Here is a 25917-nt window from a genome sequence, read left to right as displayed (position 1 = left end):
AGCTCTTGCTGGTCTTCACCTTCCCCCTGCAGCCTATTCACAGGCACAACCGCACTGGGAATCTCTGCTTTCCCAAAGACGCAATCTCTCACGGTGCGCATCCTCGGCAGAGCTTGTTCCCGAAAAGGCAAATGTCCGGCTCCTTGTCCCACACGGAAGGTGGTAGCCCTGAAAGCTCTTGCTGGTCTTCACCTTCCCCCTGCAGCCTATTCACAGGCACAACAGGTTTTGGGATCTGTGCTTGCCCAGAGAAGGAACATCTCACGGTGCGCATCCTCGGCAGAGCCTGTTCCCGAAAAGGCAAACGTCCGGCTCCTTGTCCCACACGGAAGGTGGCAGCCCTGAAAGCTCTTGCTGGTCTTCACCTTCCCCCTGCAGCCTATTCACAGGCACAACAGGTTTTGGGATCTGTGCTTGCCCAGAGAAGGAACATCTCACGGTGCGCATCCTCGGCAGAGCCTGTTCCCGAAAAGGCAAACGTCCGGCTCCTTGTCCCACACGGAAGGTGGCAGCCCTGAAAGCTCTTGCTGGTCTTCACCTTCCCCCTGCAGCCTATTCACAGGCACAACAGGTTTTGGGATCTCTGCTTTCCCAGAGACGCAATCTCTCACGGTGCGCATCCTCGGCAGAGCCTGTTCCCGAAAAGGCAAACGTCCGGCTCCTTGTCCCACACGGAAGGTGGCAGCCCGGAAAGCTCTTGCTGGTCTTCACCTTCCCCGTGCAGCCTATTCACAGGCACAATAGGTTTGGGGATCTGTGCTTGCCCAGAGAAGGAACATCTCACGGTGCGCATCCTCGGCAGAGCCTGTTCCCGAAAAGGCAAACGTCCGGCTCCTTGTCCCACACGGAAGGTGGCAGCCCTGAAAGCTCTTGCTGGTCTTCACCTTCCCCCTGCAGCCTATTCACAGGCACAACCGCACTGGGAATCTCTGCTTTCCCAAAGACGCAATCCCTCACGGTGCGCATCCTCGGCAGAGCCTGTTCCCGAAAAGGCAAACGTCCGGCTCCTTGTCCCACACGGAAGGTGGCAGCCCTGAAAGCTCTTGCTGGTCTTCACCTTCCCCCTGCAGCCTATTCACAGGCACAACCGCACTGGGAATCTCTGCTTTCCCAAAGACGCAATCTCTCACGGTGCGCATCCTCGGCAGAGCCTGTTCCCGAAAAGGCAAACGTCCGGCTCCTTGTCCCACACGGAAGGTGGCAGCCCGGAAAGCTCTTGCTGGTCTTCACCTTCCCCCTGCAGCCTATTCACAGGCACAACCGCACTGGGAATCTCTGCTTTCCCAGAGACGCAATCTCTCACGGTGCGCATCCTCGGCAGAGCCTGTTCCCGAAAAGGCAAACGTCCGGCTCCTTGTCCCACACGGAAGGTGGCAGCCCTGAAAGCTCTTGCTGGTCTTCACCTTCCCCCTGCAGCCTATTCACAGGCACAACAGGTTTTGGGATCTGTGCTTGCCCAGAGAAGGAACATCTCACGGTGCGCATCCTCGGCAGAGCCTGTTCCCGAAAAGGCAAACGTCCGGCTCCTTGTCCCACACGGAAGGTGGCAGCCCTAAAAGCTGGTGCTGGTCTTCACCTTCCCCCTGCAGCCTATTCACAGGCACAACAGGTTTGGGGAACTCTGCTTGCCCAGAGAAGGAACATCTCACGGTGCGCATCCTCGGCAGAGCCTGTTCCCGAAAAGGCAAACGTCCGGCTCCTTGTCCCACACGGAAGGTGGCAGCCCGGAAAGCTCTTGCTGGTCTTCACCTTCCCCCTGCAGCCTATTCACAGGCACAACCGCACTGGGAATCTCTGCTTTCCCAAAGACGCAATCTCTCACGGTGCGCATCCTCGGCAGAGCTTGTTCCCGAAAAGGCAAATGTCCGGCTCCTTGTCCCACACGGAAGGTGGTAGCCCTGAAAGCTCTTGCTGGTCTTCACCTTCCCCCTGCAGCCTATTCACAGGCACAACAGGTTTTGGGATCTGTGCTTGCCCAGAGAAGGAACATCTCACGGTGCGCATCCTCGGCAGAGCCTGTTCCCGAAAAGGCAAACGTCCGGCTCCTTGTCCCACACGGAAGGTGGCAGCCCTGAAAGCTCTTGCTGGTCTTCACCTTCCCCCTGCAGCCTATTCACAGGCACAACAGGTTTTGGGATCTCTGCTTGCCCAGAGAAGGAACATCTCACGGTGCGCATCCTCGGCAGAGCCTGTTCCCGAAAAGGCAAACGTCCGGCTCCTTGTCCCACACGGAAGGTGGCAGCCCTGAAAGCTGTTGCTGGTCTTCACCTTCCCCCTGCAGCCTATTCACAGGCACAACAGGTTTTGGGATCTCTGCTTTCCCAGAGACGCAATCTCTCACGGTGCGCATCCTCGGCAGAGCCTGTTCCCGAAAAGGCAAACGTCCGGCTCCTTGTCCCACACGGAAGGTGGCAGCCCTGAAAGCTCTTGCTGGTCTTCACCTTCCCCCTGCAGCCTATTCACAGGCACATCCGCACTGGGAATCTCTGCTTTCCCAAAGACGCAATCTCTCACGGTGCGCATCCTCGGCAGAGCTTGTTCCCGAAAAGGCAAACGTCCGGCTCCTTGTCCCACACGGAAGGTGGTAGCCCTGAAAGCTCTTGCTGGTCTTCACCTTCCCCCTGCAGCCTATTCACAGGCACAACAGGTTTTGGGATCTGTGCTTGCCCAGAGAAGGAACATCTCACGGTGCGCATCCTCGGCAGAGCCTGTTCCCGAAAAGGCAAACGTCCGGCTCCTTGTCCCACACGGAAGGTGGCAGCCCTGAAAGCTCTTGCTGGTCTTCACCTTCCCCCTGCAGCCTATTCACAGGCACAACAGGTTTGGGGATCTGTGCTTGCCCAGAGAAGGAACATCTCACGGTGCGCATCCTCGGCAGAGCCTGTTCCCGAAAAGGCAAACGTCCGGCTCCTTGTCCCACACGGAAGGTGGCAGCCCGGAAAGCTCTTGCTGGTCTTCACCTTCCCCCTGCAGCCTATTCACAGGCACAACAGGTTTTGGGATCTCTGCTTGCCCAGAGACGCAATCTCTCACGGTGCGCATCCTCGGCAGAGCCTGTTCCCGAAAAGGCAAGCGTCCGGCTCCTTGTCCCACACGGAAGGTGGCAGCCCTGAAAGCTCTTGCTGGTCTTCACCTTCCCCCTGCAGCCTATTCACAGGCACAACAGGTTTGGGGATCTCTGCTTGCCCAGAGACGCAATCTCTCACGGTGCGCATCCTCGGCAGAGCCTGTTCCCGAAAAGGCAAACGTCCGGCTCCTTGTCCCACACGGAAGGTGGCAGCCCTGAAAGCTCTTGCTGGTCTTCACCTTCCCCCTGCAGCCTATTCACAGGCACAACAGGTTTTGGGATCTGTGCTTGCCCAGAGAAGGAACATCTCACGGTGCGCATCCTCGGCAGAGCCTGTTCCCGAAAAGGCAAACGTCCGGCTCCTTGTCCCACACGGAAGGTGGCAGCCCTGAAAGCTCTTGCTGGTCTTCACCTTCCCCCTGCAGCCTATTCACAGGCACAACCGCACTGGGAATCTCTGCTTTCCCAGAGACGCAATCTCTCACGGTGCGCATCCTCGGCAGAGCCTGTTCCCGAAAAGGCAAACGTCCGGCTCCTTGTCCCACACGGAAGGTGGCAGCCCGGAAAGCTCTTGCTGGTCTTCACCTTCCCCCTGCAGCCTATTCACAGGCACAACCGCACTGGGAATCTCTGCTTTCCCAGAGACGCAATCTCTCACGGTGCGCATCCTCGGCAGAGCCTGTTCCCGAAAAGGCAAACGTCCGGCTCCTTGTCCCACACGGAAGGTGGCAGCCCTGAAAGCTGTTGCTGGTCTTCACCTTCCCCCTGCAGCCTATTCACAGGCACAACCGCACTGGGAATCTCTGCTTTCCCAGAGACGCAATCTCTCACGGTGCGCATCCTCGGCAGAGCCTGTTCCCGAAAAGGCAAACGTCCGGCTCCTTGTCCCACACGGAAGGTGGCAGCCCGGAAAGCTCTTGCTGGTCTTCACCTTCCCCCTGCAGCCTATTCACAGGCACAACCGCACTGGGAATCTCTGCTTTCCCAGAGACGCAATCTCTCACGGTGCGCATCCTCGGCAGAGCCTGTTCCCGAAAAGGCAAACGTCCGGCTCCTTGTCCCACACGGAAGGTGGCAGCCCTGAAAGCTCTTGCTGGTCTTCACCTTCCCCCTGCAGCCTATTCACAGGCACAACAGGTTTTGGGATCTGTGCTTGCCCAGAGAAGGAACATCTCACGGTGCGCATCCTCGGCAGAGCCTGTTCCCGAAAAGGCAAACGTCCGGCTCCTTGTCCCACACGGAAGGTGGCAGCCCTGAAAGCTGTTGCTGGTCTTCACCTTCCCCCTGCAGCCTATTCACAGGCACAACAGGTTTGGGGAACTCTGCTTGCCCAGAGAAGGAACATCTCACGGTGCGCATCCTCGGCAGAGCCTGTTCCCGAAAAGGCAAACGTCCGGCTCCTTGTCCCACACGGAAGGTGGCAGCCCGGAAAGCTCTTGCTGGTCTTCACCTTCCCCCTGCAGCCTATTCACAGGCACAACCGCACTGGGAATCTCTGCTTTCCCAAAGACGCAATCTCTCACGGTGCGCATCCTCGGCAGAGCTTGTTCCCGAAAAGGCAAATGTCCGGCTCCTTGTCCCACACGGAAGGTGGTAGCCCTGAAAGCTCTTGCTGGTCTTCACCTTCCCCCTGCAGCCTATTCACAGGCACAACAGGTTTTGGGATCTGTGCTTGCCCAGAGAAGGAACATCTCACGGTGCGCATCCTCGGCAGAGCCTGTTCCCGAAAAGGCAAACGTCCGGCTCCTTGTCCCACACGGAAGGTGGCAGCCCTGAAAGCTCTTGCTGGTCTTCACCTTCCCCCTGCAGCCTATTCACAGGCACAACAGGTTTTGGGATCTGTGCTTGCCCAGAGAAGGAACATCTCACGGTGCGCATCCTCGGCAGAGCCTGTTCCCGAAAAGGCAAACGTCCGGCTCCTTGTCCCACACGGAAGGTGGCAGCCCTGAAAGCTCTTGCTGGTCTTCACCTTCCCCCTGCAGCCTATTCACAGGCACAACAGGTTTTGGGATCTCTGCTTTCCCAGAGACGCAATCTCTCACGGTGCGCATCCTCGGCAGAGCCTGTTCCCGAAAAGGCAAACGTCCGGCTCCTTGTCCCACACGGAAGGTGGCAGCCCTGAAAGCTCTTGCTGGTCTTCACCTTCCCCGTGCAGCCTATTCACAGGCACAATAGGTTTGGGGATCTGTGCTTGCCCAGAGAAGGAACATCTCACGGTGCGCATCCTCGGCAGAGCCTGTTCCCGAAAAGGCAAACGTCCGGCTCCTTGTCCCACACGGAAGGTGGCAGCCCTGAAAGCTCTTGCTGGTCTTCACCTTCCCCCTGCAGCCTATTCACAGGCACAACCGCACTGGGAATCTCTGCTTTCCCAAAGACGCAATCCCTCACGGTGCGCATCCTCGGCAGAGCCTGTTCCCGAAAAGGCAAACGTCCGGCTCCTTGTCCCACACGGAAGGTGGCAGCCCTGAAAGCTCTTGCTGGTCTTCACCTTCCCCCTGCAGCCTATTCACAGGCACAACCGCACTGGGAATCTCTGCTTTCCCAGAGACGCAATCTCTCACGGTGCGCATCCTCGGCAGAGCTTGTTCCCGAAAAGGCAAACGTCCGGCTCCTTGTCCCACACGGAAGGTGGCAGCCCTGAAAGCTGTTCCTGGTCTTCAACTTCCCCCTGCAGCCTATTCACAGGCACAACAGGTTTTGGGATCTCTGCTTGCCCAGAGAAGGAACATCTCACGGTGCGCATCCTCGGCAGAGCCTGTTCCCGAAAAGGCAAACGTCCGGCTCCTTGTCCCACACGGAAGGTGGCAGCCCGGAAAGCTCTTGCTGGTCTTCACCTTCCCCCTGCAGCCTATTCACAGGCACAACAGGTTTTGGGGTCTGTGCTTGCCCCAAGACGCAATCTCTCACGGTGCGCATCCTCGGCAGAGCCTGTTCCCGAAAAGGCAAACATCCGGCTCCTTGTCCCACACGGAAGGTGGCAGCCCGGAAAGCTCTTGCTGGTCTTCACCTTCCCCCTGCAGCCTACTCACAGGCACAACAGGTTTTGGGATCTGTGCTTGCCCAGAGAAGGAACATCTCATGGTGCGCATCCTCGGCAGAGCCTGTTCCCGAAAAGGCAAACGTCCGGCTCCTTGTCCCACACGGAAGGTGGCAGCCCTGAAAGCTGTTGCTGGTCTTCACCTTCCCCCTGCAGCCTATTCACAGGCACAACAGGTTTTGGGATCTCTGCTTGCCCAGAGAAGGAACATCTCACGGTGCGCATCCTCGGCAGAGCCTGTTCCCGAAAAGGCAAACGTCCGGCTCCTTGTCCCACACGGAAGGTGGCAGCCCTGAAAGCTGTTGCTGGTCTTCACCTTCCCCCTGCAGCCTATTCACAGGCACAACAGGTTTTGGGATCTGTGCTTGCCCAGAGAAGGAACATCTCACGGTGCGCATCCTCGGCAGAGCCTGTTCCCGAAAAGGCAAACGTCCGGCTCCTTGTCCCACACGGAAGGTGGCAGCCCTGAAAGCTGTTGCTGGTCTTCACCTTCCCCCTGCAGCCTATTCACAGGCACAACAGGTTTTGGGATCTCTGCTTTCCCAGAGACGCAATCTCTCACGGTGCGCATCCTCGGCAGAGCCTGTTCCCGAAAAGGCAAACGTCCGGCTCCTTGTCCCACACGGAAGGTGGCAGCCCTGAAAGCTCTTGCTGGTCTTCACCTTCCCCCTGCAGCCTATTCACAGGCACAACAGGTTTTGGGATCTCTGCTTGCCCAGAGACGCAATCTCTCACGGTGCGCATCCTCGGCAGAGCCTGTTCCCGAAAAGGCAAACGTCCGGCTCCTTGTCCCACACGGAAGGTGGCAGCCCTGAAAGCTCTTGCTGGTCTTCACCTTCCCCCTGCAGCCTATTCACAGGCACAACAGGTTTTGGGATCTGTGCTTGCCCAGAGAAGGAACATCTCACGGTGCGCATCCTCGGCAGAGCCTGTTCCCGAAAAGGCAAACGTCCGGCTCCTTGTCCCACACGGAAGGTGGCAGCCCTGAAAGCTCTTGCTGGTCTTCACCTTCCCCCTGCAGCCTATTCACAGGCACAACCGCACTGGGAATCTCTGCTTTCCCAGAGACGCAATCTCTCACGGTGCGCATCCTCGGCAGAGCCTGTTCCCGAAAAGGCAAACGTCCGGCTCCTTGTCCCACACGGAAGGTGGCAGCCCGGAAAGCTCTTGCTGGTCTTCACCTTCCCCCTGCAGCCTATTCACAGGCACAACCGCACTGGGAATCTCTGCTTTCCCAGAGACGCAATCTCTCACGGTGCGCATCCTCGGCAGAGCCTGTTCCCGAAAAGGCAAACGTCCGGCTCCTTGTCCCACACGGAAGGTGGCAGCCCGGAAAGCTCTTGCTGGTCTTCACCTTCCCCCTGCAGCCTATTCACAGGCACAACCGCACTGGGAATCTCTGCTTTCCCAGAGACGCAATCTCTCACGGTGCGCATCCTCGGCAGAGCCTGTTCCCGAAAAGGCAAACGTCCGGCTCCTTGTCCCACACGGAAGGTGGCAGCCCTGAAAGCTCTTGCTGGTCTTCACCTTCCCCCTGCAGCCTATTCACAGGCACAACAGGTTTGGGGATCTGTGCTTGCCCAGAGAAGGAACATCTCACGGTGCGCATCCTCGGCAGAGCCTGTTCCCGAAAAGGCAAACGTCCGGCTCCTTGTCCCACACGGAAGGTGGCAGCCCTGAAAGCTGTTGCTGGTCTTCACCTTCCCCCTGCAGCCTATTCACAGGCACAACAGGTTTGGGGAACTCTGCTTGCCCAGAGAAGGAACATCTCACGGTGCGCATCCTCGGCAGAGCCTGTTCCCGAAAAGGCAAACGTCCGGCTCCTTGTCCCACACGGAAGGTGGCAGCCCTGAAAGCTCTTGCTGGTCTTCACCTTCCCCCTGCAGCCTATTCACAGGCACAACCGCACTGGGAATCTCTGCTTTCCCAAAGACGCAATCTCTCACGGTGCGCATCCTCGGCAGAGCTTGTTCCCGAAAAGGCAAACGTCCGGCTCCTTGTCCCACACGGAAGGTGGTAGCCCTGAAAGCTCTTGCTGGTCTTCACCTTCCCCCTGCAGCCTATTCACAGGCACAACAGGTTTTGGGATCTGTGCTTGCCCAGAGAAGGAACATCTCACGGTGCGCATCCTCGGCAGAGCCTGTTCCCGAAAAGGCAAACGTCCGGCTCCTTGTCCCACACGGAAGGTGGCAGCCCTGAAAGCTCTTGCTGGTCTTCACCTTCCCCCTGCAGCCTATTCACAGGCACAACAGGTTTTGGGATCTCTGCTTGCCCAGAGAAGGAACATCTCACGGTGCGCATCCTCGGCAGAGCCTGTTCCCGAAAAGGCAAACGTCCGGCTCCTTGTCCCACACGGAAGGTGGCAGCCCTGAAAGCTCTTGCTGGTCTTCACCTTCCCCCTGCAGCCTATTCACAGGCACAACAGGTTTTGGGATCTCTGCTTTCCCAGAGACGCAATCTCTCACGGTGCGCATCCTCGGCAGAGCCTGTTCCCGAAAAGGCAAACGTCCGGCTCCTTGTCCCACACGGAAGGTGGCAGCCCTGAAAGCTCTTGCTGGTCTTCACCTTCCCCGTGCAGCCTATTCACAGGCACAATAGGTTTGGGGATCTGTGCTTGCCCAGAGAAGGAACATCTCACGGTGCGCATCCTCGGCAGAGCCTGTTCCCGAAAAGGCAAACGTCCGGCTCCTTGTCCCACACGGAAGGTGGCAGCCCTGAAAGCTCTTGCTGGTCTTCACCTTCCCCGTGCAGCCTATTCACAGGCACAATAGGTTTGGGGATCTGTGCTTGCCCAGAGAAGGAACATCTCACGGTGCGCATCCTCGGCAGAGCCTGTTCCCGAAAAGGCAAACGTCCGGCTCCTTGTCCCACACGGAAGGTGGCAGCCCTGAAAGCTCTTGCTGGTCTTCACCTTCCCCCTGCAGCCTATTCACAGGCACAACCGCACTGGGAATCTCTGCTTTCCCAAAGACGCAATCCCTCACGGTGCGCATCCTCGGCAGAGCCTGTTCCCGAAAAGGCAAACGTCCGGCTCCTTGTCCCACACGGAAGGTGGCAGCCCTGAAAGCTCTTGCTGGTCTTCACCTTCCCCCTGCAGCCTATTCACAGGCACAACCGCACTGGGAATCTCTGCTTTCCCAGAGACGCAATCTCTCACGGTGCGCATCCTCGGCAGAGCTTGTTCCCGAAAAGGCAAACGTCCGGCTCCTTGTCCCACACGGAAGGTGGCAGCCCTGAAAGCTGTTCCTGGTCTTCAACTTCCCCCTGCAGCCTATTCACAGGCACAACAGGTTTTGGGATCTCTGCTTGCCCAGAGAAGGAACATCTCACGGTGCGCATCCTCGGCAGAGCCTGTTCCCAAAAAGGCAAACGTCCGGCTCCTTGTCCCACACGGAAGGTGGCAGCCCGGAAAGCTCTTGCTGGTCTTCACCTTCCCCCTGCAGCCTATTCACAGGCACAACAGGTTTTGGGGTCTGTGCTTGCCCCAAGACGCAATCTCTCACGGTGCGCATCCTCGGCAGAGCCTGTTCCCGAAAAGGCAAACATCCGGCTCCTTGTCCCACACGGAAGGTGGCAGCCCGGAAAGCTGTTGCTGGTCTTCACCTTCCCCCTGCAGCCTACTCACAGGCACAACAGGTTTTGGGATCTGTGCTTGCCCAGAGAAGGAACATCTCATGGTGCGCATCCTCGGCAGAGCCTGTTCCCGAAAAGGCAAACGTCCGGCTCCTTGTCCCACACGGAAGGTGGCAGCCCTGAAAGCTCTTGCTGGTCTTCACCTTCCCCCTGCAGCCTATTCACAGGCACAACAGGTTTTGGGATCTCTGCTTGCCCAGAGAAGGAACATCTCACGGTGCGCATCCTCGGCAGAGCCTGTTCCCGAAAAGGCAAACGTCCGGCTCCTTGTCCCACACGGAAGGTGGCAGCCCTGAAAGCTGTTGCTGGTCTTCACCTTCCCCCTGCAGCCTATTCACAGGCACAACAGGTTTTGGGATCTGTGCTTGCCCAGAGAAGGAACATCTCACGGTGCGCATCCTCGGCAGAGCCTGTTCCCGAAAAGGCAAACGTCCGGCTCCTTGTCCCACACGGAAGGTGGCAGCCCTGAAAGCTGTTGCTGGTCTTCACCTTCCCCCTGCAGCCTATTCACAGGCACAACAGGTTTTGGGATCTCTGCTTTCCCAGAGACGCAATCTCTCACGGTGCGCATCCTCGGCAGAGCCTGTTCCCGAAAAGGCAAACGTCCGGCTCCTTGTCCCACACGGAAGGTGGCAGCCCTGAAAGCTCTTGCTGGTCTTCACCTTCCCCCTGCAGCCTATTCACAGGCACAACAGGTTTTGGGATCTCTGCTTGCCCAGAGACGCAATCTCTCACGGTGCGCATCCTCGGCAGAGCCTGTTCCCGAAAAGGCAAACGTCCGGCTCCTTGTCCCACACGGAAGGTGGCAGCCCTGAAAGCTCTTGCTGGTCTTCACCTTCCCCCTGCAGCCTATTCACAGGCACAACAGGTTTTGGGATCTGTGCTTGCCCAGAGACGCAATCTCTCACGGTGCGCATCCTCGGCAGAGCCTGTTCCCGAAAAGGCAAACGTCCGGCTCCTTGTCCCACACGGAAGGTGGCAGCCCTGAAAGCTCTTGCTGGTCTTCACCTTCCCCCTGCAGCCTATTCACAGGCACAACCGCACTGGGAATCTCTGCTTTCCCAGAGACGCAATCTCTCACGGTGCGCATCCTCGGCAGAGCCTGTTCCCGAAAAGGCAAACGTCCGGCTCCTTGTCCCACACGGAAGGTGGCAGCCCGGAAAGCTCTTGCTGGTCTTCACCTTCCCCCTGCAGCCTATTCACAGGCACAACCGCACTGGGAATCTCTGCTTTCCCAGAGACGCAATCTCTCACGGTGCGCATCCTCGGCAGAGCCTGTTCCCGAAAAGGCAAACGTCCGGCTCCTTGTCCCACACGGAAGGTGGCAGCCCTGAAAGCTGTTGCTGGTCTTCACCTTCCCCCTGCAGCCTATTCACAGGCACAACCGCACTGGGAATCTCTGCTTTCCCAGAGACGCAATCTCTCACGGTGCGCATCCTCGGCAGAGCCTGTTCCCGAAAAGGCAAACGTCCGGCTCCTTGTCCCACACGGAAGGTGGCAGCCCGGAAAGCTCTTGCTGGTCTTCACCTTCCCCCTGCAGCCTATTCACAGGCACAACCGCACTGGGAATCTCTGCTTTCCCAGAGACGCAATCTCTCACGGTGCGCATCCTCGGCAGAGCCTGTTCCCGAAAAGGCAAACGTCCGGCTCCTTGTCCCACACGGAAGGTGGCAGCCCTGAAAGCTCTTGCTGGTCTTCACCTTCCCCCTGCAGCCTATTCACAGGCACAACAGGTTTGGGGATCTGTGCTTGCCCAGAGAAGGAACATCTCACGGTGCGCATCCTCGGCAGAGCCTGTTCCCGAAAAGGCAAACGTCCGGCTCCTTGTCCCACACGGAAGGTGGCAGCCCTGAAAGCTGTTGCTGGTCTTCACCTTCCCCCTGCAGCCTATTCACAGGCACAACAGGTTTGGGGAACTCTGCTTGCCCAGAGAAGGAACATCTCACGGTGCGCATCCTCGGCAGAGCCTGTTCCCGAAAAGGCAAACGTCCGGCTCCTTGTCCCACACGGAAGGTGGCAGCCCGGAAAGCTCTTGCTGGTCTTCACCTTCCCCCTGCAGCCTATTCACAGGCACAACCGCACTGGGAATCTCTGCTTTCCCAAAGACGCAATCTCTCACGGTGCGCATCCTCGGCAGAGCTTGTTCCCGAAAAGGCAAATGTCCGGCTCCTTGTCCCACACGGAAGGTGGTAGCCCTGAAAGCTCTTGCTGGTCTTCACCTTCCCCCTGCAGCCTATTCACAGGCACAACAGGTTTTGGGATCTGTGCTTGCCCAGAGAAGGAACATCTCACGGTGCGCATCCTCGGCAGAGCCTGTTCCCGAAAAGGCAAACGTCCGGCTCCTTGTCCCACACGGAAGGTGGCAGCCCTGAAAGCTCTTGCTGGTCTTCACCTTCCCCCTGCAGCCTATTCACAGGCACAACAGGTTTTGGGATCTCTGCTTGCCCAGAGAAGGAACATCTCACGGTGCGCATCCTCGGCAGAGCCTGTTCCCGAAAAGGCAAACGTCCGGCTCCTTGTCCCACACGGAAGGTGGCAGCCCTGAAAGCTCTTGCTGGTCTTCACCTTCCCCCTGCAGCCTATTCACAGGCACAACAGGTTTTGGGATCTCTGCTTTCCCAGAGACGCAATCTCTCACGGTGCGCATCCTCGGCAGAGCCTGTTCCCGAAAAGGCAAACGTCCGGCTCCTTGTCCCACACGGAAGGTGGCAGCCCTGAAAGCTCTTGCTGGTCTTCACCTTCCCCGTGCAGCCTATTCACAGGCACAATAGGTTTGGGGATCTGTGCTTGCCCAGAGAAGGAACATCTCACGGTGCGCATCCTCGGCAGAGCCTGTTCCCGAAAAGGCAAACGTCCGGCTCCTTGTCCCACACGGAAGGTGGCAGCCCTGAAAGCTCTTGCTGGTCTTCACCTTCCCCCTGCAGCCTATTCACAGGCACAACCGCACTGGGAATCTCTGCTTTCCCAAAGACGCAATCCCTCACGGTGCGCATCCTCGGCAGAGCCTGTTCCCGAAAAGGCAAACGTCCGGCTCCTTGTCCCACACGGAAGGTGGCAGCCCTGAAAGCTCTTGCTGGTCTTCACCTTCCCCCTGCAGCCTATTCACAGGCACAACCGCACTGGGAATCTCTGCTTTCCCAGAGACGCAATCTCTCACGGTGCGCATCCTCGGCAGAGCTTGTTCCCGAAAAGGCAAACGTCCGGCTCCTTGTCCCACACGGAAGGTGGCAGCCCTGAAAGCTGTTCCTGGTCTTCAACTTCCCCCTGCAGCCTATTCACAGGCAGAACAGGTTTTGGGATCTGTGCTTGCCCAGAGAAGGAACATCTCATGGTGCGCATCCTCGGCAGAGCCTGTTCCCAAAAAGGCAAACGTCCGGCTCCTTGTCCCACACGGAAGGTGGCAGCCCGGAAAGCTCTTGCTGGTCTTCACCTTCCCCCTGCAGCCTATTCACAGGCACAACAGGTTTTGGGGTCTGTGCTTGCCCCAAGACGCAATCTCTCACGGTGCGCATCCTCGGCAGAGCCTGTTCCCGAAAAGGCAAACATCCGGCTCCTTGTCCCACACGGAAGGTGGCAGCCCGGAAAGCTCTTGCTGGTCTTCACCTTCCCCCTGCAGCCTATTCACAGGCACAACAGGTTTTGGGATCTGTGCTTGCCCAGAGAAGGAACATCTCATGGTGCGCATCCTCGGCAGAGCCTGTTCCCGAAAAGGCAAACGTCCGGCTCCTTGTCCCACACGGAAGGTGGCAGCCCTGAAAGCTCTTGCTGGTCTTCACCTTCCCCCTGCAGCCTATTCACAGGCACAACAGGTTTTGGGATCTGTGCTTGCCCAGAGAAGGAACATCTCACGGTGCGCATCCTCGGCAGAGCCTGTTCCCGAAAAGGCAAACGTCCGGCTCCTTGTCCCACACGGAAGGTGGCAGCCCTGAAAGCTGTTGCTGGTCTTCACCTTCCCCCTGCAGCCTATTCACAGGCACAACAGGTTTTGGGATCTGTGCTTGCCCCAAGACGCAATCTCTCACGGTGCGCATCCTCGGCAGAGCCTGTTCCCGAAAAGGCAAACGTCCGGCTCCTTGTCCCACACGGAAGGTGGCAGCCCTGAAAGCTGTTGCTGGTCTTCACCTTCCCCCTGCAGCCTATTCACAGGCACAACAGGTTTTGGGATCTGTGCTTGCCCAGAGAAGGAACATCTCACGGTGCGCATCCTCGGCAGAGCCTGTTCCCGAAAACGCAAACGTCCGGCTCCTTCTCCCACACGGAAGGTGGCAGCCTGGAAAGCTTTTGCTGGTCTTCACCTTCCCCCTGCAGCCTATTCACAGGCACAACAGGTTTTGGGATCTGTGCTTGCCCAGAGAAGGAACATCTCACGGTGCGCATCCTCGGCAGAGCCTGTTCCCGAAAAGGCAAACGTCCGGCTCCTTGTCCCACACGGAAGGTGGCAGCCCTGAAAGCTCTTGCTGGTCTTCACCTTCCCCCTGCAGCCTATTCACAGGCACAACAGGTTTTGGGATCTGTGCTTGCCCAGAGAAGGAACATCTCACGGTGCGCATCCTCGGCAGAGCCTGTTCCCGAAAAGGCAAACGTCCGGCTCCTTGTCCCACACGGAAGGTGGCAGCCCTGAAAGCTCTTGCTGGTCTTCACCTTCCCCCTGCAGCCTATTCACAGGCACAACAGGTTTTCGGATCTCTGCTTGCCCAGAGACGCAATCTCTCACGGTGCGCATCCTCGGCAGAGCCTGTTCCCGAAAAGGCAAACGTCCGGCTCCTTGTCCCACACGGAAGGTGGCAGCCCTGAAAGCTCTTGCTGGTCTTCACCTTCCCCCTGCAGCCTATTCACAGGCACAACCGCACTGGGAATCTCTGCTTTCCCAAAGACGCAATCTCTCACGGTGCGCATCCTCGGCAGAGCCTGTTCCCGAAAAGGCAAACGTCCGGCTCCTTGTCCCACACGGAAGGTGGCAGCCCTGAAAGCTGTTGCTGGTCTTCACCTTCCCCGTGCAGCCTATTCACAGGCACAACCACACTGGGAATCTCTGCTTTCCCAAAGACGCAATCCCTCACGGTGCGCATCCTCGGCAGAGCCTGTTCCTGAAAAGGCAAACGTCCGGCTCCTTGTCCCACACGGAAGGTGGCAGCCCTGAAAGCTCTTGCTGGTCTTCACCTTCCCCCTGCAGCCTATTCACAGGCACAACAGGTTTTGGGATCTCTGCTTGCCCAGAGAAGGAACATCTCACGGTGCGCATCCTCGGCAGAGCCTGTTCCCGAAAAGGCAAACGTCCGGCTCCTTGTCCCACACGGAAGGTGGCAGCCCGGAAAGCTCTTGCTGGTCTTCACCTTCCCCCTGCAGCCTATTCACAGGCACAACAGGTTTTGGGATCTGTGCTTGCCCAGAGAAGGAACATCTCACGGTGCGCATCCTCGGCAGAGCCTGTTCCCGAAAAGGCAAACGTCCGGCTCCTTGTCCCACACGGAAGGTGGCAGCCCTGAAAGCTGTTGCTGGTCTTCACCTTCCCCCTGCAGCCTATTCACAGGCACAACAGGTTTTGGGATCTGTGCTTGCCCAGAGAAGGAACATCTCACGGTGCGCATCCTCGGCAGAGCCTGTTCCCGAAAAGGCAAACGTCCGGCTCCTTGTCCCACACGGAAGGTGGCAGCCCTGAAAGCTCTTGCTGGTCTTCACCTTCCCCCTGCAGCCTATTCACAGGCACAACAGGTTTGGGGATCTCTGCTTGCCCAGAGAAGGAACATCTCACGGTGCGCATCCTCGGCAGAGCCTGTTCCCGAAAAGGCAAACGTCCGGCTCCTTGTCCCACACGGAAGGTGGCAGCCCTGAAAGCTCTTGCTGGTCTTCACCTTCCCCCTGCAGCCTATTCACAGGCACAACAGGTTTTGGGATCTGTGCTTGCCCAGAGAAGGAACATCTCACGGTGCGCATCCTCGGCAGAGCCTGTTCCCGAAAAGGCAAACGTCCAGCTCCTTGTCCCACACGGAAGGTGGCAGCCCTGAAAGCTCTTGCTGGTCTTCACCTTCCCCCTGCAGCCTATTCACAGGCACAACAGGTTTTGGGATCTCTGCTTGCCCCAAGACGCAATCTCTCACGGTGCGCATCCTCGGCAGAGCCTGTTCCCGAAAAGGCAAACGTCCGGCTCCTTGTCCCACACGGAAGGTGGCAGCCCTGAAAGCTCTTGCTGGTCTTCACCTTCCCCCTGCAGCCTATTCACAGGCACAACAGGTTTGGGGATCTGTGCTTGCCCCAAGACGCAATCTCTCACGGTGCGCATCCTCGGCAGAGCCTGTTCCCGAAAAGGCAAACGTCCGGCTCCTTGTCCCACACGGAAGGTGGCAGCCCGGAAAGCTGCTGCTGGTCTTCACCTTCCCCCTGCAGCCTATTCACAGGCACAACAGGTTTTGGGATCTCTGCTTGCCCAGAGACTCAATCTCTCACGGTGCGCATCCTCGGCAGAGCCTGTTCCCGAAAAGGCAAACGTCCGGCTCCTTGTCCCACACGGAAGGTGGCAGCCCTGAAAGCTGTTGCTGGTCTTCACCTTCCCCCTGCAGCCTATTCACAGGCACAACAGGTTTGGGGATCTCTGCTTGCCCAGAGAAGGAACATCTCACGGTGCGCATCCTCGGCAGAGCCTGTTCCCGAAAAGGCAAACGTCCGGCTCCTTGTCCCACACGGAAGGTGGCAGCCCGGAAAGCTCTTGCTGGTCTTCACCTTCCCCCTGCAGCCTATTCACAGGCACAACAGGTTTTGGGATCTCTGCTTGCCCAGAGAAGGAACATCTCACGGTGCGCATCCTCGGCAGAGCTTGTTCCCAAAAAGGCAAACGTCCGGCTCCTTGTCCCACACGGAAGGTGGCAGCCCTGAAAGCTCTTGCTGGTCTTCACCTTCCCCCTGCAGCCTATTCACAGGCACAACAGGTTTTGGGATCTGTGCTTGCCCAGAGAAGGAACATCTCACGGTGCGCATCCTCGGCAGAGCCTGTTCCCGAAAAGGCAAACGTCCGGCTCCTTGTCCCACACGGAAGGTGGCAGCCCTGAAAGCTCTTGCTGGTCTTCACCTTCCCCCTGCAGCCTATTCACAGGCACAACAGGTTTTGGGATCTCTGCTTGCCCAGAGACGCAATCCCTCACGGTGGGCATCCTCGGCAGAGCCTGTTCCCGAAAAGGCAAACGTCCGGCTCCTTGTCCCACACGGAAGGTGGCAGCCCGGAAAGCTGTTGCTGGTCTTCACCTTCCCCGTGCAGCCTATACACAGGCACAACCGCACTGGGAATCTCTGCTTTCCCAAAGACGCAATCCCTCACGGTGCGCATCCTCGGCAGAGCCTGTTCCCGAAAAGGCAAACGTCCGGCTCCTTGTCCCACACGGAAGGTGGCAGCCCTGAAAGCTCTTGCTGGTCTTCACCTTCCCCCTGCAGCCTATTCACAGGCACAACAGGTTTGGGGATCTCTGCTTGCCCAGAGAAGGAACATCTCACGGTGCGCATCCTCGGCAGAGCCTGTTCCCGAAAAGGCAAACGTCCGGCTCCTTGTCCCACACGGAAGGTGGCAGCCCTGAAAGCTCTTGCTGGTCTTCACCTTCCCCCTGCAGCCTATTCACAGGCACAACAGGTTTTGGGATCTCTGCTTGCCCAGAGAAGGAACATCTCACGGTGCGCATCCTCGGCAGAGCCTGTTCCCGAAAAGGCAAACGTCCGGCTCCTTGTCCCACACGGAAGGTGGCAGCCCTGAAAGCTGTTGCTGGTCTTCACCTTCCCCCTGCAGCCTATTCACAGGCACAACAGGTTTGGGGATCTCTGCTTGCCCAGAGAAGGAACATCTCACGGTGCGCATCCTCGGCAGAGCCTGTTCCCGAAAAGGCAAACGTCCGGCTCCTTGTCCCACACGGAAGGTGGCAGCCCTGAAAGCTCTTGCTGGTCTTCACCTTCCCCCTGCAGCCTATTCACAGGCACAACAGGTTTTGGGATCTGTGCTTGCCCAGAGAAGGAACATCTCACGGTGCGCATCCTCGGCAGAGCCTGTTCCCGAAAAGGCAAACGTCCGGCTCCTTGTCCCACACGGAAGGTGGCAGCCCTGAAAGCTCTTGCTGGTCTTCACCTTCCCCCTGCAGCCTATTCACAGGCACAACAGGTTTTGGGATCTGTGCTTGCCCAGAGAAGGAACATCTCACGGTGCGCATCCTCGGCAGAGCCTGTTCCCGAAAAGGCAAACGTCCAGCTCCTTGTCCCACACGGAAGGTGGCAGCCCTGAAAGCTCTTGCTGGTCTTCACCTTCCCCCTGCAGCCTATTCACAGGCACAACAGGTTTTGGGATCTGTGCTTGCCCCAAGACGCAATCTCTCACGGTGCGCATCCTCGGCAGAGCCTGTTCCCGAAAAGGCAAACGTCCGGCTCCTTGTCCCACACGGAAGGTGGCAGCCCGGAAAGCTGCTGCTGGTCTTCACCTTCCCCCTGCAGCCTATTCACAGGCACAACAGGTTTTGGGATCTCTGCTTTCCCAGAGACGCAATCTCTCACGGTGCGCATCCTCGGCAGAGCCTGTTCCCGAAAAGGCAAACGTCCGGCTCCTTGTCCCACACGGAAGGTGGCAGCCCGGAAAGCTGTTGCTGGTCTTCACCTTCCCCCTGCAGCCTATTCACAGGCACAACAGGTTTTGGGATCTCTGCTTGCCCAGAGAAGGAACATCTCACGGTGCGCATCCTCGGCAGAGCTTGTTCCCAAAAAGGCAAACGTCCGGCTCCTTGTCCCACACGGAAGGTGGCAGCCCTGAAAGCTCTTGCTGGTCTTCACCTTCCCCCTGCAGCCTATTCACAGGCACAACAGGTTTTGGGATCTGTGCTTGCCCAGAGAAGGAACATCTCACGGTGCGCATCCTCGGCAGAGCCTGTTCCCAAAAAGGCAAACGTCCGGCTCCTTGTCCCACACGGAAGGTGGCAGCCCTGAAAGCTCTTGCTGGTCTTCACCTTCCCCCTGCAGCCTATTCACAGGCACAACAGGTTTTGGGATCTCTGCTTGCCCAGAGAAGGAACATCTCACGGTGCGCATCCTCGGCAGAGCTTGTTCCCAAAAAGGCAAACGTCCGGCTCCTTGTCCCACACGGAAGGTGGCAGCCCTGAAAGCTCTTGCTGGTCTTCACCTTCCCCCTGCAGCCTATTCACAGGCACAACAGGTTTGGGGATCTCTGCTTGCCCAGAGACGCAATCTCTCACGGTGCGCATCCTCGGCAGAGCCTGTTCCCGAAAAGGCAAACGTCCGGCTCCTTGTCCCACACGGAAGGTGGCAGCCCTGAAAGCTGTTGCTGGTCTTCACCTTCCCCGTGCAGCCTATTCACAGGCACAACCGCACTGGGAATCTCTGCTTGCCCAGAGACGCAATCTCTCACGGTGCGCATCCTCGGCAGAGCCTGTTCCCGAAAAGGCAAACGTCCGGCTCCTTGTCCCACACGGAAGGTGGCAGCCCGGAAAGCTCTTGCTGGTCTTCACCTTCCCCCTGCAGCCTATTCACAGGCACAACAGGTTTTGGGATCTCTGCTTGCCCAGAGAAGGAACATCTCACGGTGCGCATCCTCGGCAGAGCTTGTTCCCAAAAAGGCAAACGTCCGGCTCCTTGTCCCACACGGAAGGTGGCAGCCCTGAAAGCTCTTGCTGGTCTTCACCTTCCCCCTGCAGCCTATTCACAGGCACAACAGGTTTTGGGATCTCTGCTTGCCCAGAGAAGGAACATCTCACGGTGCGCATCCTCGGCAGAGCCTGTTCCCGAAAAGGCAAACGTCCGGCTCCTTGTCCCACACGGAAGGTGGCAGCCCGGAAAGCTCTTGCTGGTCTTCACCTTCCCCCTGCAGCCTATTCACAGGCACAACAGGTTTTGGGATCTCTGCTTGCCCAGAGAAGGAACATCTCACGGTGCGCATCCTCGGCAGAGCTTGTTCCCAAAAAGGCAAACGTCCGGCTCCTTGTCCCACACGGAAGGTGGCAGCCCTGAAAGCTCTTGCTGGTCTTCACCTTCCCCCTGCAGCCTATTCACAGGCACAACAGGTTTGGGGATCTCTGCTTGCCCAGAGACGCAATCTCTCACGGTGCGCATCCTCGGCAGAGCCTGTTCCCGAAAAGGCAAACGTCCGGCTCCTTGTCCCACACGGAAGGTGGCAGCCCTGAAAGCTCTTGCTGGTCTTCACCTTCCCCGTGCAGCCTATTCACAGGCACAACCGCACTGGGAATCTCTGCTTGCCCAGAGACGCAATCTCTCACGGTGCGCATCCTCGGCAGAGCCTGTTCCCGAAAAGGCAAACGTCCGGCTCCTTGTCCCACACGGAAGGTGGCAGCCCGGAAAGCTCTTGCTGGTCTTCACCTTCCCCCTGCAGCTTATTCACAGGCACAACAGGTTTTGGGATCTCTGCTTGCCCAGAGACGCAATCTCTCACGGTGCGCATCCTCGGCAGAGCCTGTTCCCGAAAAGGCAAACGTCCGGCTCCTTGTCCCACACGGAAGGTGGCAGCCCTGAAAGCTGTTGCTGGTCTTCACCTTCCCCGTGCAGCCTATTCACAGGCACAACCGCACTGGGAATCTCTGCTTTCCCAGAGACGCAATCTCTCACGGTGCGCATCCTCGGCAGAGCCTGTTCCCGAAAAGGCAAACGTCCGGCTCCTTGTCCCACACGGAAGGTGGCAGCCCGGAAAGCTGTTGCTGGTCTTCACCTTCCCCCTGCAGCCTATTCACAGGCACAACAGGTTTTGGGATCTCTGCTTGCCCAGAGAAGGAACATCTCACGGTGCGCATCCTCGGCAGAGCTTGTTCCCAAAAAGGCAAACGTCCGGCTCCTTGTCCCACACGGAAGGTGGCAGCCCTGAAAGCTCTTGCTGGTCTTCACCTTCCCCCTGCAGCCTATTCACAGGCACAACAGGTTTTGGGATCTCTGCTTGCCCAGAGACGCAATCTCTCACGGTGCGCATCCTCGGCAGAGCCTGTTCCCGAAAAGGCAAACGTCCGGCTCCTTGTCCCACACGGAAGGTGGCAGCCCTGAAAGCTCTTGCTGGTCTTCACCTTCCCCCTGCAGCCTATTCACAGGCACAACAGGTTTTGGGATCTCTGCTTGCCCAGAGACGCAATCTCTCACGGTGCGCATCCTCGGCAGAGCCTGTTCCCGAAAAGGCAAACGTCCGGCTCCTTGTCCCACACGGAAGGTGGCAGCCCTGAAAGCTCTTGCTGGTCTTCACCTTCCCCCTGCAGCCTATTCACAGGCACAACCGCACTGGGAATCTCTGCTTTCCCAAAGACGCAATCCCTCACGGTGCGCATCCTCGGCAGAGCCTGTTCCCGAAAAGGCAAACGTCCGGCTCCTTGTCCCACACGGAAGGTGGCAGCCCGGAAAGCTCTTGCTGGTCTTCACCTTCCCCGTGCAGCCTATACACAGGCACAACCGCACTGGGAATCTCTGCTTTCCCAAAGACGCAATCCCTCACGGTGCGCATCCTCGGCAGAGCCTGTTCCTGAAAAGGCAAACGTCCGGCTCCTTGTCCCACACGGAAGGTGGCAGCCCTGAAAGCTCTTGCTGGTCTTCACCTTCCCCCTGCAGCCTATTCACAGGCACAACAGGTTTTGGGATCTCTGCTTGCCCAGAGAAGGAACATCTCACGGTGCGCATCCTCGGCAGAGCCTGTTCCCGAAAAGGCAAACGTCCGGCTCCTTGTCCCACACGGAAGGTGGCAGCCCGGAAAGCTCTTGCTGGTCTTCACCTTCCCCCTGCAGCCTATTCACAGGCACAACAGGTTTTGGGATCTCTGCTTGCCCAGAGAAGGAACATCTCACGGTGCGCATCCTCGGCAGAGCTTGTTCCCAAAAAGGCAAACGTCCGGCTCCTTGTCCCACACGGAAGGTGGCAGCCCTGAAAGCTCTTGCTGGTCTTCACCTTCCCCCTGCAGCCTATTCACAGGCACAACAGGTTTGGGGATCTCTGCTTGCCCAGAGACGCAATCTCTCACGGTGCGCATCCTCGGCAGAGCCTGTTCCCGAAAAGGCAAACGTCCGGCTCCTTGTCCCACACGGAAGGTGGCAGCCCTGAAAGCTCTTGCTGGTCTTCACCTTCCCCGTGCAGCCTATTCACAGGCACAACCGCACTGGGAATCTCTGCTTGCCCAGAGACGCAATCTCTCACGGTGCGCATCCTCGGCAGAGCCTGTTCCCGAAAAGGCAAACGTCCGGCTCCTTGTCCCACACGGAAGGTGGCAGCCCTGAAAGCTCTTGCTGGTCTTCACCTTCCCCCTGCAGCCTATTCACAGGCACAACAGGTTTTGGGATCTGTGCTTGCCCAGAGAAGGAACATCTCACGGTGCGCATCCTCGGCAGAGCCTGTTCCCGAAAAGGCAAACGTCCGGCTCCTTGTCCCACACGGAAGGTGGCAGCCCGGAAAGCTGTTGCTGGTCTTCACCTTCCCCCTGCAGCCTATTCACAGGCACAACAGGTTTTGGGATCTCTGCTTGCCCAGAGACGCAATCTCTCACGGTGCGCATCCTCGGCAGAGCCTGTTCCCGAAAAGGCAAACGTCCGGCTCCTTGTCCCACACGGAAGGTGGCAGCCCTGAAAGCTCTTGCTGGTCTTCACCTTCCCCGTGCAGCCTATTCACAGGCACAACAGGTTTTGGGATCTGTGCTTGCCCAGAGAAGGAACATCTCACGGTGCGCATCCTCGGCAGAGCCTGTTCCCGAAAAGGCAAACGTCCAGCTCCTTGTCCCACACGGAAGGTGGCAGCCCTGAAAGCTCTTGCTGGTCTTCACCTTCCCCCTGCAGCCTATTCACAGGCACAACAGGTTTTGGGATCTGTGCTTGCCCCAAGACGCAATCTCTCACGGTGCGCATCCTCGGCAGAGCCTGTTCCCGAAAAGGCAAACATCCGGCTCCTTGTCCCACACGGAAGGTGGCAGCCCTGAAAGCTCTTGCTGGTCTTCACCTTCCCCCTGCAGCCTATTCACAGGCACAACAGGTTTTGGGATCTCTGCTTGCCCAGAGACGCAATCTCTCACGGTGCGCATCCTCGGCAGAGCCTGTTCCCGAAAAGGCAAACGTCCGGCTCCTTGTCCCACACGGAAGGTGGCAGCCCGGAAAGCTCTTGCTGGTCTTCACCTTCCCCCTGCAGCCTATTCACAGGCACAACAGGTTTTGGGATCTGTGCTTGCCCAGAGAAGGAACATCTCACGGTGCGCATCCTCGGCAGAGCTTGTTCCCAAAAAGGCAAACGTCCGGCTCCTTGTCCCACACGGAAGGTGGCAGCCCTGAAAGCTCTTGCTGGTCTTCACCTTCCCCCTGCAGCCTATTCACAGGCACAACAGGTTTTGGGATCTGTGCTTGCCCAGAGAAGGAACATCTCACGGTGCGCATCCTCGGCAGAGCCTGTTCCCGAAAAGGCAAACGTCCGGCTCCTTGTCCCACACGGAAGGTGGCAGCCCTGAAAGCTGTTGCTGGTCTTCACCTTCCCCCTGCAGCCTATTCACAGGCACAACAGGTTTTGGGATCTCTGCTTGCCCAGAGACGCAATCTCTCACGGTGCGCATCCTCGGCAGAGCCTGTTCCCGAAAAGGCAAACGTCCGGCTCCTTGTCCCACACGGAAGGTGGCAGCCCTGAAAGCTCTTGCTGGTCTTCACCTTCCCCCTGCAGCCTATTCACAGGCACAACCGCACTGGGAATCTCTGCTTTCCCAAAGACGCAATCCCTCACGGTGCGCATCCTCGGCAGAGCCTGTTCCCGAAAAGGCAAACGTCCGGCTCCTTGTCCCACACGGAAGGTGGCAGCCCGGAAAGCTGTTGCTGGTCTTCACCTTCCCCGTGCAGCCTATACACAGGCACAACCGCACTGGGAATCTCTCCTTTCCCAAAGACGCAATCCCTCACGGTGCGCATCCTCGGCAGAGCCTGTTCCCGAAAAGGCAAACGTCCGGCTCCTTGTCCCACACGGAAGGTGGCAGCCCTGAAAGCTCTTGCTGGTCTTCACCTTCCCCCTGCAGCCTATTCACAGGCACAACAGGTTTTGGGATCTGTGCTTGCCCAGAGAAGGAACATCTCACGGTGCGCATCCTCGGCAGAGCCTGTTCCCGAAAAGGCAAACGTCCGGCTCCTTGTCCCGCACGGAAGGTGGCAGCCCTGAAAGCTCTTGCTGGTCTTCACCTTCCCCCTGCAGCCTATTCACAGGCACAACAGGTTTTGGGATCTGTGCTTGCCCAGAGAAGGAACATCTCACGGTGCGCATCCTCGGCAGAGCCTGTTCCCGAAAAGGCAAACGTCCGGCTCCTTGTCCCACACGGAAGGTGGCAGCCCTGAAAGCTCTTGCTGGTCTTCACCTTCCCCCTGCAGCCTATTCACAGGCACAACAGGTTTGGGGATCTCTGCTTGCCCAGAGAAGGAACATCTCACGGTGCGCATCCTCGGCAGAGCCTGTTCCCGAAAAGGCAAACGTCCGGCTCCTTGTCCCACACGGAAGGTGGCAGCCCTGAAAGCTCTTGCTGGTCTTCACCTTCCCCCTGCAGCCTATTCACAGGCACAACAGGTTTTGGGATCTGTGCTTGCCCAGAGAAGGAACATCTCACGGTGCGCATCCTCGGCAGAGCCTGTTCCCGAAAAGGCAAACGTCCGGCTCCTTGTCCCACACGGAAGGTGGCAGCCCTGAAAGCTCTTGCTGGTCTTCACCTTCCCCCTGCAGCCTATTCACAGGCACAACAGGTTTTGGGATCTCTGCTTGCCCCAAGACGCAATCTCTCACGGTGCGCATCCTCGGCAGAGCCTGTTCCCGAAAAGGCAAACGTCCGGCTCCTTGTCCCACACGGAAGGTGGCAGCCCTGAAAGCTGTTGCTGGTCTTCACCTTCCCCGTGCAGCCTATTCACAGGCACAACCGCACTGGGAATCTCTGCTTGCCCAGAGACGCAATCTCTCACGGTGCGCATCCTCGGCAGAGCCTGTTCCCGAAAAGGCAAATGTCCGGCTCCTTGTCCCACACGGAAGGTGGCAGCCCGGAAAGCTCTTGCTGGTCTTCACCTTCCCCCTGCAGCCTATTCACAGGCACAACAGGTTTTGGGATCTCTGCTTGCCCAGAGAAGGAACATCTCACGGTGCGCATCCTCGGCAGAGCTTGTTCCCAAAAAGGCAAACGTCCGGCTCCTTGTCCCACACGGAAGGTGGCAGCCCTGAAAGCTGTTGCTGGTCTTCACCTTCCCCCTGCAGCCTATTCACAGGCACAACAGGTTTGGGGATCTCTGCTTGCCCAGAGAAGGAACATCTCACGGTGCGCATCCTCGGCAGAGCCTGTTCCCGAAAAGGCAAACGTCCGGCTCCTTGTCCCACACGGAAGGTGGCAGCCCTGAAAGCTGTTGCTGGTCTTCACCTTCCCCCTGCAGCCTATTCACAGGCACAACAGGTTTTGGGATCTCTGCTTGCCCAGAGACGCAATCTCTCACGGTGCGCATCCTCGGCAGAGCCTGTTCCCGAAAAGGCAAACGTCCGGCTCCTTGTCCCACACGGAAGGTGGCAGCCCTGAAAGCTCTTGCTGGTCTTCACCTTCCCCCTGCAGCCTATTCACAGGCACAACAGGTTTTGGGATCTGTGCTTGCCCAGAGACGCAATCTCTCACGGTGCGCATCCTCGGCAGAGCCTGTTCCCGAAAAGGCAAACGTCCGGCTCCTTGTCCCACACGGAAGGTGGCAGCCCTGAAAGCTCTTGCTGGTCTTCACCTTCCCCCTGCAGCCTATTCACAGGCACAACAGGTTTTGGGATCTCTGCTTGCCCAGAGACGCAATCTCTCACGGTGCGCATCCTCGGCAGAGCCTGTTCCCGAAAAGGCAAACGTCCGGCTCCTTGTCCCACACGGAAGGTGGCAGCCCGGAAAGCTGTTGCTGGTCTTCACCTTCCCCCTGCAGCCTATTCACAGGCACAACAGGTTTTGGGATCTCTGCTTGCCCAGAGACGCAATCTCTCACGGTGCGCATCCTCGGCAGAGCCTGTTCCCGAAAAGGCAAACGTCCGGCTCCTTGTCCCACACGGAAGGTGGCAGCCCTGAAAGCTGTTGCTGGTCTTCACCTTCCCCGTGCAGCCTATTCACAGGCACAACCGCACTGGGAATCTCTGCTTTCCCAGAGACGCAATCTCTCACGGTGCGCATCCTCGGCAGAGCCTGTTCCCGAAAAGGCAAACGTCCGGC

The sequence above is a fragment of the Haliaeetus albicilla genome, unplaced genomic scaffold (assembly GCF_947461875.1).
Source record: "Haliaeetus albicilla unplaced genomic scaffold, bHalAlb1.1 scaffold_34, whole genome shotgun sequence".
NCBI classification, from domain to species: domain Eukaryota; kingdom Metazoa; phylum Chordata; class Aves; order Accipitriformes; family Accipitridae; genus Haliaeetus; species Haliaeetus albicilla.
The sequence above is the reverse complement of the archived record's forward strand: the minus strand, read 5'-3'. Positions refer to the sequence as shown.